This window comes from Myxocyprinus asiaticus, chromosome 47, assembly GCF_019703515.2.
Source record: "Myxocyprinus asiaticus isolate MX2 ecotype Aquarium Trade chromosome 47, UBuf_Myxa_2, whole genome shotgun sequence".
NCBI lineage: Eukaryota > Metazoa > Chordata > Actinopteri > Cypriniformes > Catostomidae > Myxocyprinus > Myxocyprinus asiaticus.
Genome location: NC_059390.1, coordinates 19,919,610 through 19,934,337, shown reverse-complemented (window position 1 = coordinate 19,934,337; position 14,728 = coordinate 19,919,610). Strand labels below are relative to the sequence as shown.

Sequence of the window (14,728 nt, the reverse complement as noted above, 5' to 3'; positions counted from 1 at the left end):
CTCCCTGCTGGAGCGAGCAGCCCGTTAGGCGAGTGGATAATGAGTGTTTTTACATGGGGCTGGGTGGACATGTTTTAGGGGGAAGCCTCATTTTAGTCTCGGTGCAGCACAGCGTGTGTAGACAGTACTGTGAGTGCGTCAACCGTCGCGTCCTTCAGGGGAGCCCCAAATTTGTCAGGTGCTTAAACAAGCAACAGATAAACAAAGAGAAAGAGAAAAACGAGAGAAGCAAAACATGAGGCCAGTTGATGTGACTTTTTCACGGCCAGAGCTATGCCGCAGGCCTGTTGTGCCGTATTATTATTCCAGCAATTTTGTTGCGCCTTGCTTGCAAACAATTTAGTTTTCTGTCAAAAGAGCACTGCCTTGACCACACATCTGACCACGGGAAGCTAAAACAGGGAGTTGTGTTTTGAGACAGAAGATTAAAAAGAAAGGATGACTGCAACCAGGCTTGCTGGTGAGGAAAATATCACTCAGTTCTAGAGGAACTAGAGGAATATCCTTGCCACTCTTTTATTTTTTGTGTGGAACTGACTCAAATTCGTTATTCAGAAGGTGCTTTTTTTTTTTTTTTTTTTTTGGAGACAAGCTTGACAAATCCAGCTCCCATCTATTTTCATTACTTGAAAAAGAGTGACCAGTATATTCTTTAAATTTAAATTCACCTTTTGTGTTCCACAGAAGAAAGTTGAGGTTAGAGTGACATGACAGTGAGTAAATGATAGAATTTTCCAGAATTTTAAGTGTGGACGACTTGCACAGCCCCACAGCATGGTACATTTTCATGGAGACGAGCTACAGCAGGCAAGTGACTTGGTCGCCATAGCGACAGCAAGGATGTTGCATGAGAGGAAGATCACGACAGGTATTTGGAACAAGCCGGCCAGTGTGTGCACCGTAGTCCAGCTATAATAAAAAAACTATTGAAGATCAAACTTTAAGATTAAAGTGGAAAAATATATATCAGATCTATTGTTCTCTCTCTCCATCAAGTTCTATTTCAGTCAGGCTCAGTGGAGCTGGTAGGGTGGATTCACCACTCTTAATAAAAGACCTTGGGTTCAGTTCAATATAAGAGCAAATGCAATAACTAGTCCGCACTAAAGGGAAACTGCACTACGGCTTCTTCGATCACACACACCCACACACGCGTTTCTGTGAATCATGTTGTTAATTACTGTTAAGGAGGGCGCGTTATACACGCAGAGTTATTTGCTTCACGCAGTTCGCTAAAGGGATGTGGATCTTATGTACAGTATATCTATTTGCAGAGTCAGCAATACTCGAAGGCAATACACACTGAGACTGGGGTGGATGGTCAACCGGATCTCATAGAATCATGTTACTATAAATACATTTTTGCAAAATGATTTTTACTTGGCTCGTTGTACATATTTTCTGAATCGATTTTATACATTTGTCCACAATGCTCTCAAAACAATTCACACAGCAGATGAAACAGACACTCAATTTTGCAGAACAATTCAATTTCATGGCATAATGAAGCACTATATTCTTTTCTTATAATGCATTTATAAAAATGAAATATTACATCAAAACTATAGATGTGTTCTCTTTTGAATTCATAACATTTTCAGCTATAGACACACAACTCTACTATTGAAATAACACATTTATCATAAAAATCCAAAATAAAGACCTTTTCCACCTGTTTTTGTAAAATGTATCTAAATTTTAGTTGTTCCTGCTCTACCTCTAGAAAGAGGGTAAGGAAGTTTACTGTGGAATATAAATACTGTAAATAAAAAATAGCAGTCTTGCTACAGTAGATTGTATGAAGCTAAGACATCACTGTAATCACAAATGGTAACTGTGGACATTGATTGTGGCATGCAGACCAATGCCATTCCTCCCTCTTTTTTTTTTTTTTTTTTTTTTTTTTGTTGAGATTGAAGTCATTGTAGACCTGCTCACATTTGACTGAACTCTTTGTGTGTCTCAGAGAGACCGTGATTAATAACATGATAAATTAGAGGGACTCTCAATTCATTTGAGCCTCTTCTGTCTTCTTTACTCTATTCTTCCACCCTGTTGTCCTCTTTCTCTCTGCTCACCATCATTACACCATCTCCATTTGGTCTTTCCTCAACTCTTTCAATGCTCACCCCTGAAAGAGTTGAGAAAACATTTCCCTTTTCTCATCAGTTCGTCCTCCTATTTCCTCTACCCACTCTACCTCTTCTCAGTTTTCACCTCTTCGTCTTGTTCTTCCATTTCATCTTCCTCATTGTTTGTTTGCTCTGAATTTAGATTGCTAAGTCATGATAGTTGTGTGAAAAATTTAGTAAATTGCATTTTCTTTGCCATGTGCATTACTAGCACAGCAAATATCAGTAGGACGGGATTTTACAACCTGACATGTGCGTTTGAGAATTTGACTTTAATTTAGTTGACTGTTTTAACTGTTTTGAAAGCATGAATCTTGGATCTGAGAAATTTTTGTGTAGTGTTTTGAGAAAATGACAAAAATCAAGAAAAATGTGCAATCTGTTTAGGGCAATTACAAAGTGTTCAGATGGCTTTGTTAATTGTTTTGAGAGCAGTGACCTGAGTTTGTAGAAATGTGTAAAATTAATCGAGAAAAACTGTAACTAACTTATAGCACTATTCAGGGGACATTTCATTTCATCAAAAAAATCATCTATCCAATTCCATTTGTTTGAGTCTCTCCTTGATATACAAAAACAGTGCACGGCTTCCTGGTGCATCCTGGGATACTGTAACCCCCCCCCCCCACACACACACACACACATACACAGTTTTTGAGCAGCTTTTAATTGAGGAGCAAACCGCAGCACAATACCATTTTTTTTTTTTTTTTTTTTTTGCTTTCTTCTTTCCTCCCTTATTGGATTAATAAAACATTCAAAATGTCCTCCAGCCCACCTCTGTGGCAGACTCTGCCTTTTAGTAATAATTAATCCCCCCTGACACACACCTTCAAGCAGTGGTGTGGGAGTAGGGGGCGGTGAGGTACTGCAGTGCATGACTGAGGCATCTATACAGCCATGGTTTATCTGTAATAACGTTTGACGTGTGACATACAGAGTACTGAAATCAGTTTCTGCCTGAAGGATGTCATCTTGGTGCGAGAACACCGGGATCTGAAAATGTTGTGGGGTAGGCAATTTTCTAAGAGAACTTTCTCAGGGGAGAAAGGAAACATTTTTCATCATACAACCACACCCCCCAATCTTCCCTCACACCTAGCCCTGAAAAATCTTAGGCTAGAAAGTAGTAAGATGCTGAGATATATTTGTACATTAAATGCAATAAAACACGGCAGCGCATGGCATTAGAGATTTATGATGCATTATGATTTGTGGATTTCCCCTCTTATTTCTGAGAAATGTCACCTGAAAGACAAATTGATGACTCACGGCTTCGTTTTCACCCAAATTAAATGCTGATGCTTATTAGCTGTGACTCCTGCGAAAGCTTTCAATTATTCTTCATTGTCGCTTGAGTGCATTCATGCTGAAATGTTGTGGCTGAAACAGAAGTGAGACGAGCCATGTAGAAAGATAATTTCTAAAGCTCTTCTTAAATTTCTGGCTGTCATCTATTTTAACATTTATGTTTATAACAAGAAAAAAAAAATGTCAATGGGGTAAAAAAAAAAAAAAAAAAATTCAAAAAGAAGTTTTATTTTTCTCCATATTTTCAGCATAAAGCCCTCTACACTGTATGAAGTATCTTTGAAAACAGGAAGAAGTAATAATGTAATATTAATATTCAAATATTAACAGTAGCTGAATATTTTCCACAATTTTTATTTTATTTTAAATATATATATATATATATATATATATATATATATATATATATATATATATATATATATATATATATAATTATTATTATTATTATTATTTTTTTCAATCAAAACCACTATCAAAAACAAATATGATAGGAAGTCTGGAATCAGTATTTAAAAAATCTGAGACCAATGGATCATATCAATTAGACATTTGTTTGTACATATAACAATATTTCAATCTTGGTAGAGGTTTGTCTTACATCTGACGCAATACCTTATGGAGGATTTTTGCAAAGCCATGTAACACTTTTCCTCTGTTTTGATCAAGTCAGTATTGATCATGTAATCCAACTATTATCAGTGTAGGTCCACAGTGATCAAGGCATCCATATCCCCAGATAAAGGCAAGATCTTGAATGCCTATCAGCATCGGTCTGAAAATATAGATGCATTGGATTGCTATAGATGCTGCAAAGGGTTTTGATTGTGTATTGGAGTGATTCACTGCTCACGGTGAGACTTTACGACTTGATTACACCCTTGTGCACTGAAAAAGAGGAGGAGATTACATCACTTCCGCTAACTACACATATATGTAACCACCATGGCAACAGGGGTATAGCAAATGCCATGGAACGAGCTTTGCTCACCACCATCTGTGTGTGTGTATGTGCGTATGTGCCAAGGCTGTGCTATGGAGTCAGAAGGCTGGCTACATTCTCTGAGGACCTCTCCTCCGTTGCTTAGCAATATGTGGAACAGTGAGCAGCCCTAATAAGGCAATTGCGTCTACTGTATTTTTTAGTAGATATATACAGATTGAACAGAATTCATTTATATAGATCCACAATATTGTTGATTTTCATTGTACGCTTTCTGATATTTTGTAATCAGAAATCACATTTTAGGCGGATATTATGAATTTACAAGTTCATATATTAAATTGGTAGATTGTGGATCTTGCATTTGACTGTAAGAACCACATTACTCTTATGCTGTATTCTATTTATAGTGCATACTGTGCAATGCACTGACGTATAATCTTTCTTAAAAGGATAGTTCACTGTCTGTCATCATTTACTCTCCCTGATCTTGTTTAAACCTGTATGACTTACTTTCTTTTGTGAAACACAAAAAGGCAGAATGTTCGTAACTAAAAGCCTCCATTCACTTTCCTTGTATGAAAAAAAAAACCAAGTCTTCAAAATTCCCCTTCTTGTGTTTTATGGAAGAAAGTCATAGGCTTTATATATATATATATATATATATATATATATATATATATATATATATATATATAATATAATATAAGGGTGAGTAAATTACACCAATTTAAATTTTTGGGTGAACTTTCCCTTTAAAAACCTGAAATCTAAAGGCAAACCCACTTATGGCTTTGATAGCATATTCATTTCGCAAGGTCAACACATAATAATGCATTTACAAAGTGTATAAATCATCTGTATACATATTTCACTAAAGTATTTAAAAGCTGAACCTTTTGAATTTATGTATATTGTTTTAAAGCAAAGTACTTTGTCAAATGTACACTCATCTCTCTTCCGCTGACCTTGAAAGAGCTCCAGTGCTCTGATACATCAAACGATATTTATTCAACAGCATTTCCCATGAGGCCTTCCTGCTTGTGATATGTATGACCCCTGCTGCTTGCCTGTACAATCACAGCCTTTTTTGTTTTTTTAGTTATCCATCTCAGTCACTGGGAGAAGAATTATAGCCTAACTGTTCATGAGGGTCCCAAAAGAAACCACCGATAGGTTACAATGCTCAAAGTAATTTCCATTGTAAGTAATCTAATGGATATAAATTATTACAACCCCTAATAGCCTAGTCAGATATTACATAGGACACCAAGTGGTAACCAAACACACTATCAAAATAGTTTTTCATATAAAATGTCAACATAAGTGTCCTTAAAATCAAACACTTAAATGCATTAATTTTACCATAAACTATGTTGGCCGAAAGCAGTAATGTAATTTACCAGCCTAACACATAGAATAAACAGTGAGTCAAATTTTGAATTAGCATTTACCATTATACCATTTACCATTTTACATTACATGGCTTCTAAGCAAATAAATAAATACATGGGCATAAAATATTGATTTGTGTTGAAATTATGTAATTATGTGAGAAGAAAAAAAAAAAAATGCTGAACAGCTGAAATCCACCTCCAGTTTTGTTGATTTTGTGAAAATGACCATCTGACAACTCATTATCCTTGCCAAATAAATAAATAAATAAATGGACATGAAACATTGATTTGAGTTGATTTTTTTTTTACTAGCTTACTAGCGGTCTGATACTTGGATGTGCAGATGTCACTGAGAAATATTAGACCGCTAGATGGCGCCATTCATCTATCAGAATCTAGTATTCCAGAGAGCCATATAATAAAAGATGATAAGCATATTTATTTTGCTATCCTAATTATGCATGATTATATACAGTAATTAGTTGTAGGGATGGTCAATACCACTTGTTTTCTTTTTCGATCCAGTACCGAATAGGGATGTCAATTTTCAGACATTTTCCTAATTGATCGTCATGGAAATGAACATTCAATTAATCGATTAATCGTTAGCGTTAATACTGCAAAACGCAGGTGGAGGACTCCAAATAATATGTGCAGGTAGCCTTCTCTTTAAATATAATGAAAATTATTACATGTAAGAAATTCAAGTATTGGCATTTTCCTCTTAAAATATTCTTAGTTCAGTGTATTTTACAGTTTTTCTCAATCACTTTGGCTCATTTTTTGAAACAGTCTTAACATTCTCTAAACTGTAAGCGCAATTGTCACAAGTGTTTAATGGGACATCACAACTCTGGTTCAAAGCCCGGTTCAGTACTCGCAGGTCCAGGATTGGTTGCAACCCACCGCCTTTCTTCGGTACGATGAAGTAAGGGCTGTAGAACCCTTTCTTCATCTCGGTTGGAGGGACAGGCTCTATCGCGCCCTTGCGCAGAAGGGTAGTGATCTCCGCACGCAAGGTAGTGCCGTTCTCGCCCTTCACCGAAGCGGACACCGCTGAACCTGGGCAGGCACCTCGTGAACTGAATCGCAAAGCCCAGTTGGACGGTCCGTGTCAGCCATCCCGACGGGTTGGAAAGTGCGAGCCACGCGCCCAAACTCCGGGCAAGGGGGACCAAGGGAATGATCACGTCGGACGTACCGGCGGGTGGGGCCTCGTGGGAGGCACACAGGGGCGGGGGGTCCGCCACTGGAGCGCCATACCTGAAAAAATGGGACAGAGGACGGTGGTCGTGACGACGGCCGTGCACACCGGACATGTGACCCAGGAAATGAGAAAACCACTCTTTTGGGTACCGCAGCCTCTTGGGCATGCGGCAGAAAATGAAACAAAGGATTCTCTTCCCGGCCTCCACCAGGGGATGGAGTTGTCTGCTCACCAGCTCCAGAGAAGCAGGTCTCCTCACCTCTGGGTCGCCAGTCTCAGGGGCGCTTCAAAGCCTTCCTCGGGTTCTTAGCAGCCGGCCGTTAGACGGGTGGTGTCTGCTTCCTGCATTGGGCTCCACGCCGGGGCCGCTTCACGCTGGGGTCGTGGCATGGGGGCGGGCTGCGGCAGAGCCGGTGTTGTTGCTGCAGGAGGACGCCCTTGGCGACGAGCAGACGGGGTGTGGATGTGTTGTATGGCCTCCGTCTGCTTCTTCACCGCCGAGAACTGCTGGGCAAAGTCCTCGACGGTGTCACTGAACAGGCCAACCTGGGAGATGGGGGCATCAAGGAACCGTGCCGTGTCAGCCTCTCGCATCTCAACCAAGTTGAGACAAAGGTGGCGCTCCTGGACCACCGGGGTGGACATTGCCTGCCCGAGAGACCGTGCCATGACCTTTGTTGCCCGGAGAATGAGGTCGGTTGCCGAGCGCAGTTCCTGCATCAATCCCTGGTCAGAACTACCCTCGTGCAGTTCTTTTAGCGCCTTGGCTTGGTGTACTTGCAGGAGAGCCATGGTGTGCAGGATGGAGGCAGCTTGTCCAGTGGCACCGTAGGCCCTAGCCATCAGGGATGACGAAAACCTACAGGCCCTGGAAGGGAGCTTCGGGTGCTCGCGCCAGGTGGGGGCGCTCTGCGGATACAAGTGCACCGCGAGGGCCTTAGCCACCTGGAGGATCACCAAATACCCCCTGGCCGCTCCACCATCGAGGGTAGTGAGAGCGGGGGAGCTGAAAGACCAGGACCGGGCAGTAAAAGGTGCCTCCCACGATCTTTTCAGCTCCTCATGCACTTCCAGGAAGAAAGGAACGAGGGTGGGGCGTGGCCATGGGTGGCGCCCCGAGGCCAGGAACCAATCGTCGAGCCGCGAGGGTTCAGGGGAGAGTGGAGGGTTCCACTCTAGCCCAACGCTCGTGGCCGCCCGGCTATCATTTCCGCGTCAGCCTGGGACTGGGCGACCATTGCCGAAGGAGGAAGCCCAGTCGAAGCCTCTGCGTCCAACTGGACGAGCCCACTCTCCGATGCTGCGCTCAGTAACTCGTCATCTTCCCGGGCTCCGAACAAGAGGTCGAACTCGCCGTGAGATGAGCCGGCGGTCTCGTCCGAGCGCCCGACCGGGGCAAGCGAGCGTGCTGGGGAATGGGAGGTCCATGGGGGGATACCCGGCGGAGGTGGTCCCATTGATGTCCCCAAATCACCCCCAGTGCTAACCGGCACGGCCTCATACCCGTAGGTAGAAGGACCGAGGCGGAGAGCCACTGGGGTGGCTTGCTTTCTTACAAATACAAGCTGCGACCACAACATTGCCATGGTCATGTTCTCGCAATGAGGACAAGACCCATCCACGAACGATGTCTCAGCGTGGGCAGCGCCCAGACACGTAAGACAGCGATCGTGGCCGTCAGAAGCGGAGAGATAACGACCGCAACCAGGAATATCACACAAACGGAAAGGCATCTTTAAAAAGACATTCCGTGTGTGCCGCTCTTTTAGAATGCAAATATACTCTTTTTTTTTTAGAATATACTCTTTTGTTGTTCTGCCGAAGCACCCAAGGGTGTTTTCTGCACTCCACAGGTGCAGAGGGGGAGAAGCCGCTGAAATGCGCCGTAAAATCCAGCAGATGAGGTGAATGAGCTCGCGGATGAATTCAGCTTCAATGTATAGAACCGCTCGGCTCCGAAGAGAAAATCTGAATTAGTGGTTGCATACCAGCTCCTTTTATACCTGTATGTCCGGGGGAGTGGCATGCAAATTCCACTCGCCAATTCTCACTGGCCTTTTTTCAAAAAAGCAGAGGTGTTTGGGGCTCCCAAGAGTGACCCCTAGTGTCACTACATCGACACAACGTCGAGTGCGTGACAGATAGGGAACTTACTTTTAAGCGGCTCTTCAGTATGAAACCATTCTAACAGTGCAGTTTTCAGGGTGCATCACCTGGTGTCAAGTTTCAAAACATTAAAAATATATATAGGATATTAACATGAATAAATGTCTATTTTTCCAGCCTGTTGTATTAATATTTATTTATCACCCCTTATTTATTTTAGATACCATTTCCTATATATTGTTATTTAAATATACTAAATATACTATTTATTAAATCTACTTTTATTACATGGGCTATCATATTTTAATGGAGATAATTTTTACAGCTGACAGTTATGTGAACAAACAAGCTTTGATCATCAACCGTAACAAGATTTTTAAGCTTTTTAACACTTCTGTGTCAAATTTGAAGGCTGTTTATTAGATCAATACAGGTAAACGTCATATTATCCGACAACGCATTACTTTATGGAGAGCTTATGACATACTAGCTAAGTCTTGCCTTAAGAACAGGTGGTGCAACCAAATTAAAAACTGACTTAGTTACAAACTAACTAGTAGTTACTAAGCCCTTAGTGTGAACTTTACGTCCCAACTTATGTAAGACCTTACGCACAGCTGGTGCAACCCGGTGCAGCGGATCAGCTGTGCTTGTTCATGTTGTACTTTAACACACTATCATGGTGTATGCAGAAAACACAATGTTGCTCCAACACTGGCTGAGTTCACAATGGCATACTACCCATACTACTCTTACTACTTCTGCCATATGGTAAATAGTATGAGTAGTATGGTAGTATGCAATTTCGAACTTAGCCACTGATTATTTAGCCCTCTTCACCTTCTTCTATGTGAAGTCATGACATCATGCAGCGCGCAAGCACCCTCTAGCAGCAGGTGAGTGTATAGACAGCCTTCACATCTGCTGGCATGATTACTGAATGCATTTGTCCTTTAATTAATCTATGATCGATAAGCTTAATCGATCAAATTATTAATGAAGATTAATTGATTATAAATTAATCATAAACATCCCTAATACCAAATACTGTCAAGGCAAATATCACTGATACCAATACTAATGATTCTATTAAACTGATTTCTTTGTGTGATTTCTGTGAATAAAATGGTACTTTTAGCCTATATTATATTTAAAAACCAGCATTTTACATATATAGGCCAAAATGGCAAATTATCAGACATCTGTTTTGGTTTATCAGTCATTAATGACAATTATAGAACATTATCATGCTTATGTCATTCAGCATTTCTGCACATTAAGATGAGCAGAAGGAGAAATAATTCCTGTTGTATGCAACTATTTGCTCTTACAGTTAACTTTTTCACTTCAAGTCTTACTATCATACGCTTTAATTTTCTTGGTAAAATAAATAAATACACTAAACGAAAAACATTAGAATCAATATTTTTATGTGAGGATCAATCCTCTCAATACAGCATCAGTTTCAGATATATCTGTATTTTAGGATCCACCCTACTATACCTAATTACTTGCATTTTATCATTTGCATTTAGCATTGTTTTTGTCCCTGCTGTCAATGACCCTCTTAGAACAGACCTGCGAACCACCAGCTATAAAGCACAGGACTGGACTGCTTAACCTTGTCGCTAGGAGTTCCATTACACAAAGACTAAAATAGATGACTACAAAATTAATATTTCCATGTTTGTAATATGGATAATATTGGTTTTAAATTTGTCTTAGTTACCCACAGTCAGTGTCATTGAGATCGTGTCTGTGCCTGACGAGAACATACCGCTCCGTTATTGCACACATTTATCTTGGCTGCCCCAGACTTTTCACAGACCATGTCAGTGATCCGTACACTTCCCTCGCCCAGTTATCTAAAGCCATGGAGCCAGCTGTCCAAGGTCAAATCATAATAGAGACACTATTTTTATCTTCTGGCTTCTATTACTCCCAACAACAGCGTTTTGGCCTCTGTGGACAAGCACACACATATGAACTCGTACGCTCAAAAAATTTTCTTCTACCTTAAAATTTCATCACGTCAAGGAACTGTGTAGGCAAATTTGCAGCTGACACAAAATAATCCATGTAACTGATTGTTATCTCAAAGGTTTTGACTTTAAAAACTTGCTGCCGAGCATTCACAACAATAAAAGGGATTGTTAACTTCACCTTTTGGTAGTACTGAGCTTGTATCTCCCCTCATTAATGGATATTTAATAAGGCTGATAATGCACAACATTGCCCTTGGCAACTGCAGGGGGCGTGACATATTTGGGCCAACATCTGCCATCCTCCAACAGGTACAATCCATGCACTGTTTTGCTGTGAATGTAAGAAAATGACTTGTGGGATGATACTACACATAACAGCCTTTGGGAAAATGGAACCACTTAAGACAACAATTCCTCTCAGGAAAAATAATGTTTTTGATGTCACTCTGACAGTAGTCTATGTAGTAAACAACTTAATTTTCATTTTTGCTTGAACTCTCTTTTTTTTAAACAATAAAGCCACAGCCAACTTTATTTGTAGACTTGTTCAAGTTCACAATTATGCAACTATCAAAATATCTTACCATCAAAGCAATAATTCTAATAAAATATAGTATGATTCTGTGAAGCACAGCTGTGATAACAATAATGGCACCATGGAGAACTTGCACCTTAATTTGATCTTGTGGTTTGTTCTGATTAGTTTTGAGAGCTATTCCTCTGGTATCGCTTGGCAACTGTTTTACTATAGCTCCTCAGCACTAAAGTATTCCAGTCGAGGATCAGCACAGCTGAATTGGATAAGCCCGTGGCTGCAGCCAAGCAATCCCTGCACCTCACTCTCACTAGGCGTGCATAGCAACCACTGATCTGCCCAACAGAAATATGAGGTAATGACAGATGCAGGAACAGACTACAAGCGAGACCAGGCTCAGACGTATTTGTTAGTGTGGCTAGCCACAATAGCCCAAGTCCTTCACAACATAATAGCTATAGGAGATTTCAACATGTATTGGAAGTTATGCAATTCATTCTCAATTCGAGGGCACGAACAAAGGGAGAGCATGTGTTGAGAAGGAAGCTCAAGTATGGTTTGATAATGATCTTGCAAACAGCCACTGTTGCGATTCATGTTGAGGGACAATGCATGGCAAACCTACTTTCCTGTACATCTAAATCTCTTCACCTGTCACTCTAGGTTGAAGGAGAAACCATCTGCTTTTCCAAATATACGCTGACAGGATTCCCACATATGCTCACTGAGCCGAACAAATAAGGGTTTCTAGAGAAGAAAGAACCTCTTTTAGTGTGGGAATTATCTTCCATTCTGGAATAATTTCCTCCACTATCCTCAGCCACAGATAAAACTATCACACATGAAGGGTGGAGGGAGTAAAGAAGAAGAGAGTGTTTTATCAGATATGAAGGACTGCAGCAGGATTAGTTTCTCTGGGATGAATATAGCTCCCCTTCCTTCCATCCTCAACCATCCACCTGCACACACACTCCCACACACAAGCCTAAACATAAGAAAACACATCTTCAGTCTCTACACATCTCCAATCTCTAGCCACTAATGTGTGAACCATTTTCCTTTTATTTGGATAAGCACATCTCAGCAAAGCATGTCAGTAGATGATGGTTTTCTTGCAGGCACCATCCAACCAGTAAATCACCCCCAGAAAGAGGAAGAAAAAGGTGCCAAGATCTGTGTTGGCATGAAAACAAATGCCATGCTGTAGGGGCGGGCATTTCTGATGGCACATTCTACTCAGACCCAGAATGGGTCTCCTTTATAAATACCATCCAAGATTAAACAAACCAGCAACACCTGCATGCAACTTTAGCAGCATGTCAGAGAAGGAAATAGAAAAAGTAAAGAAAATAGAAAAATGGGAATTGAGTGCCTACCTGTATGTAAGGTATTGTTGTTATCTCCTGCTTTAGCTGGGAGGAAGTGAAGAGCAGATCATATGCAAGAGAGAGGGAGTCACAAAGAGATGGAGAGGAGGAGTCTTGTCTGGTAGAGGTGGAGAGAGCAAGAGAGAGAGATAGAGAGACTGAGAGGTGATGTTGCTGCTATTCTTTGCTGAGCCTGCAGGGAGTAGCATGCATGGTAATGTGCAATCCCTGTTAAAAACCAGACAGCACATGCATCTAGTCCAGAATTAGAGAGAGGGAAAGAGAGAGCGAGAAAGAGACTCTTGCCTGTTTTACCATGCGCCGTCACGAGGCATTTCCTTCGGAATCACTCCAGTGAGAGTGGCACAGTATCACAGAGTCCTTGGCTGTGATTGGCTATCAAGGGTGATGATGCAGTCAGCAGGGGCGATGGCTCTGGTAGCAGTAAACTAAGATGACCCTCTTGACTAGAACTAGCATTCTCGCACATTTCAAGCAAGGGGTGGAGGAAGAGTAAGGGCATGCAAGGGCATTTGTGAAACCCTTGTGGGATCGTATTTGTGTAGGTACTTTGGGAGGTAAAAAGCAGAAAGGTGTACATGGCAAGTCCTAGCATGGCAGCTTGTGAGCTTGTGCACTCACCACAAGTCTCCAAAGAATGTCTAGGTGTAGTGGTTGTGATTTCCCCAGAGAGAGCTCTGTCAATAGCAAGAGAAGCTCACTATCAGACAAAGGCAGTTGCTAATTAAAGTGATGAATTCTGGGGCTAACCTGACCTCCAGTTTCCAAGAAGGATGCTTATAGAGTGGCTATTATTTCATCCGATGTTCATTAATTTCTAAATGGCCTCGATCTGGACCACAAATATACAGTATGTTATGAACTGTTCCCATGGGAACAGTGATGTCACCTTTGGGCAACTCTCTATCACTGCGCTAAAAGTTTGACAATTTTTACAGTGAAATGCCTCCACTTCCAAAGGGCAGACTGTGGCATAAGAACAAAGATATAAAAAGTAAGAAGGGTAAATGACTCATCTCTTTTGCTGAAAATTAAATGTCAGACTCTTCATGTGTGCAAGAGGTTGTTATGAAATACAAAATCCAATATGCATATATGTGCAAATTTCATGACCTAAATGTAACTGTGCAAGAAGTGTATGAAATTTTGGAAAAGTAGTTTATGGGAAAAAAAAAGGAAAAGTTGCCAGTAGTCTCTACAAGGAAAACTGCTTAATAAACATACTAAATGTATTAATATAAATGTAAAAATGCAGGACTGACCATATTGTGTCTGGACAATATACTTTTTACTATTCACATGGTTTTGAATGATAATTCTCAATAATATAAGAGTATTTTATTTTTATATTTTTATGTAACAGTAAAGAAAGATGCTGTTGTACAATGATTTTTAAAATTAAAATCTGTGAAAATGAATGACGGTACCAAGAGAGAAATTCTATAATGTATAAATACTTAACTTAAAAAATATTTTTCACACTGTGGTAATTAAAATAAAATGATGACCAATTTTGTTTTGTATTACAGTAATGCGAATTAGGGAGTAAAATGGCTTTACTATCATGAAAATGTCACAATAAAAGTATTTTTGGATCTAAAAATAGTCATAATATCCTGTATGCAAAATATAATGTATTAATGGAGTAGAACATATTTTCTTCTCGGGTTTAATGAGAAACACCCCAATCGAAGGTTAGAATGTTAGAAAAACAAGTATACTTG

General features: G+C 40.4%; 1 protein-coding gene across 4 annotated transcripts in view; it reads right to left on the bottom strand.

Moving 5' to 3' along the window:
• Positions 1 to 13,204, bottom strand: part of LOC127436792 (synaptotagmin-1-like) — a 316,083-nt gene extending 302,879 nt beyond the window's left edge. For 2 of the 4 annotated variants that reach the window (XM_051691178.1, XM_051691179.1), the window contains exon 1: positions 12,993 to 13,204. The gene's annotated coding sequence lies outside the window, so the exon portion shown is untranslated. The remainder of the gene's footprint in view (positions 1 to 12,992) is intronic. The other 2 variants (XM_051691177.1, XM_051691182.1) reach the window with 2 other exon arrangements.
• Between the last annotated feature and the right edge of the window lie 1,524 nt (positions 13,205 to 14,728).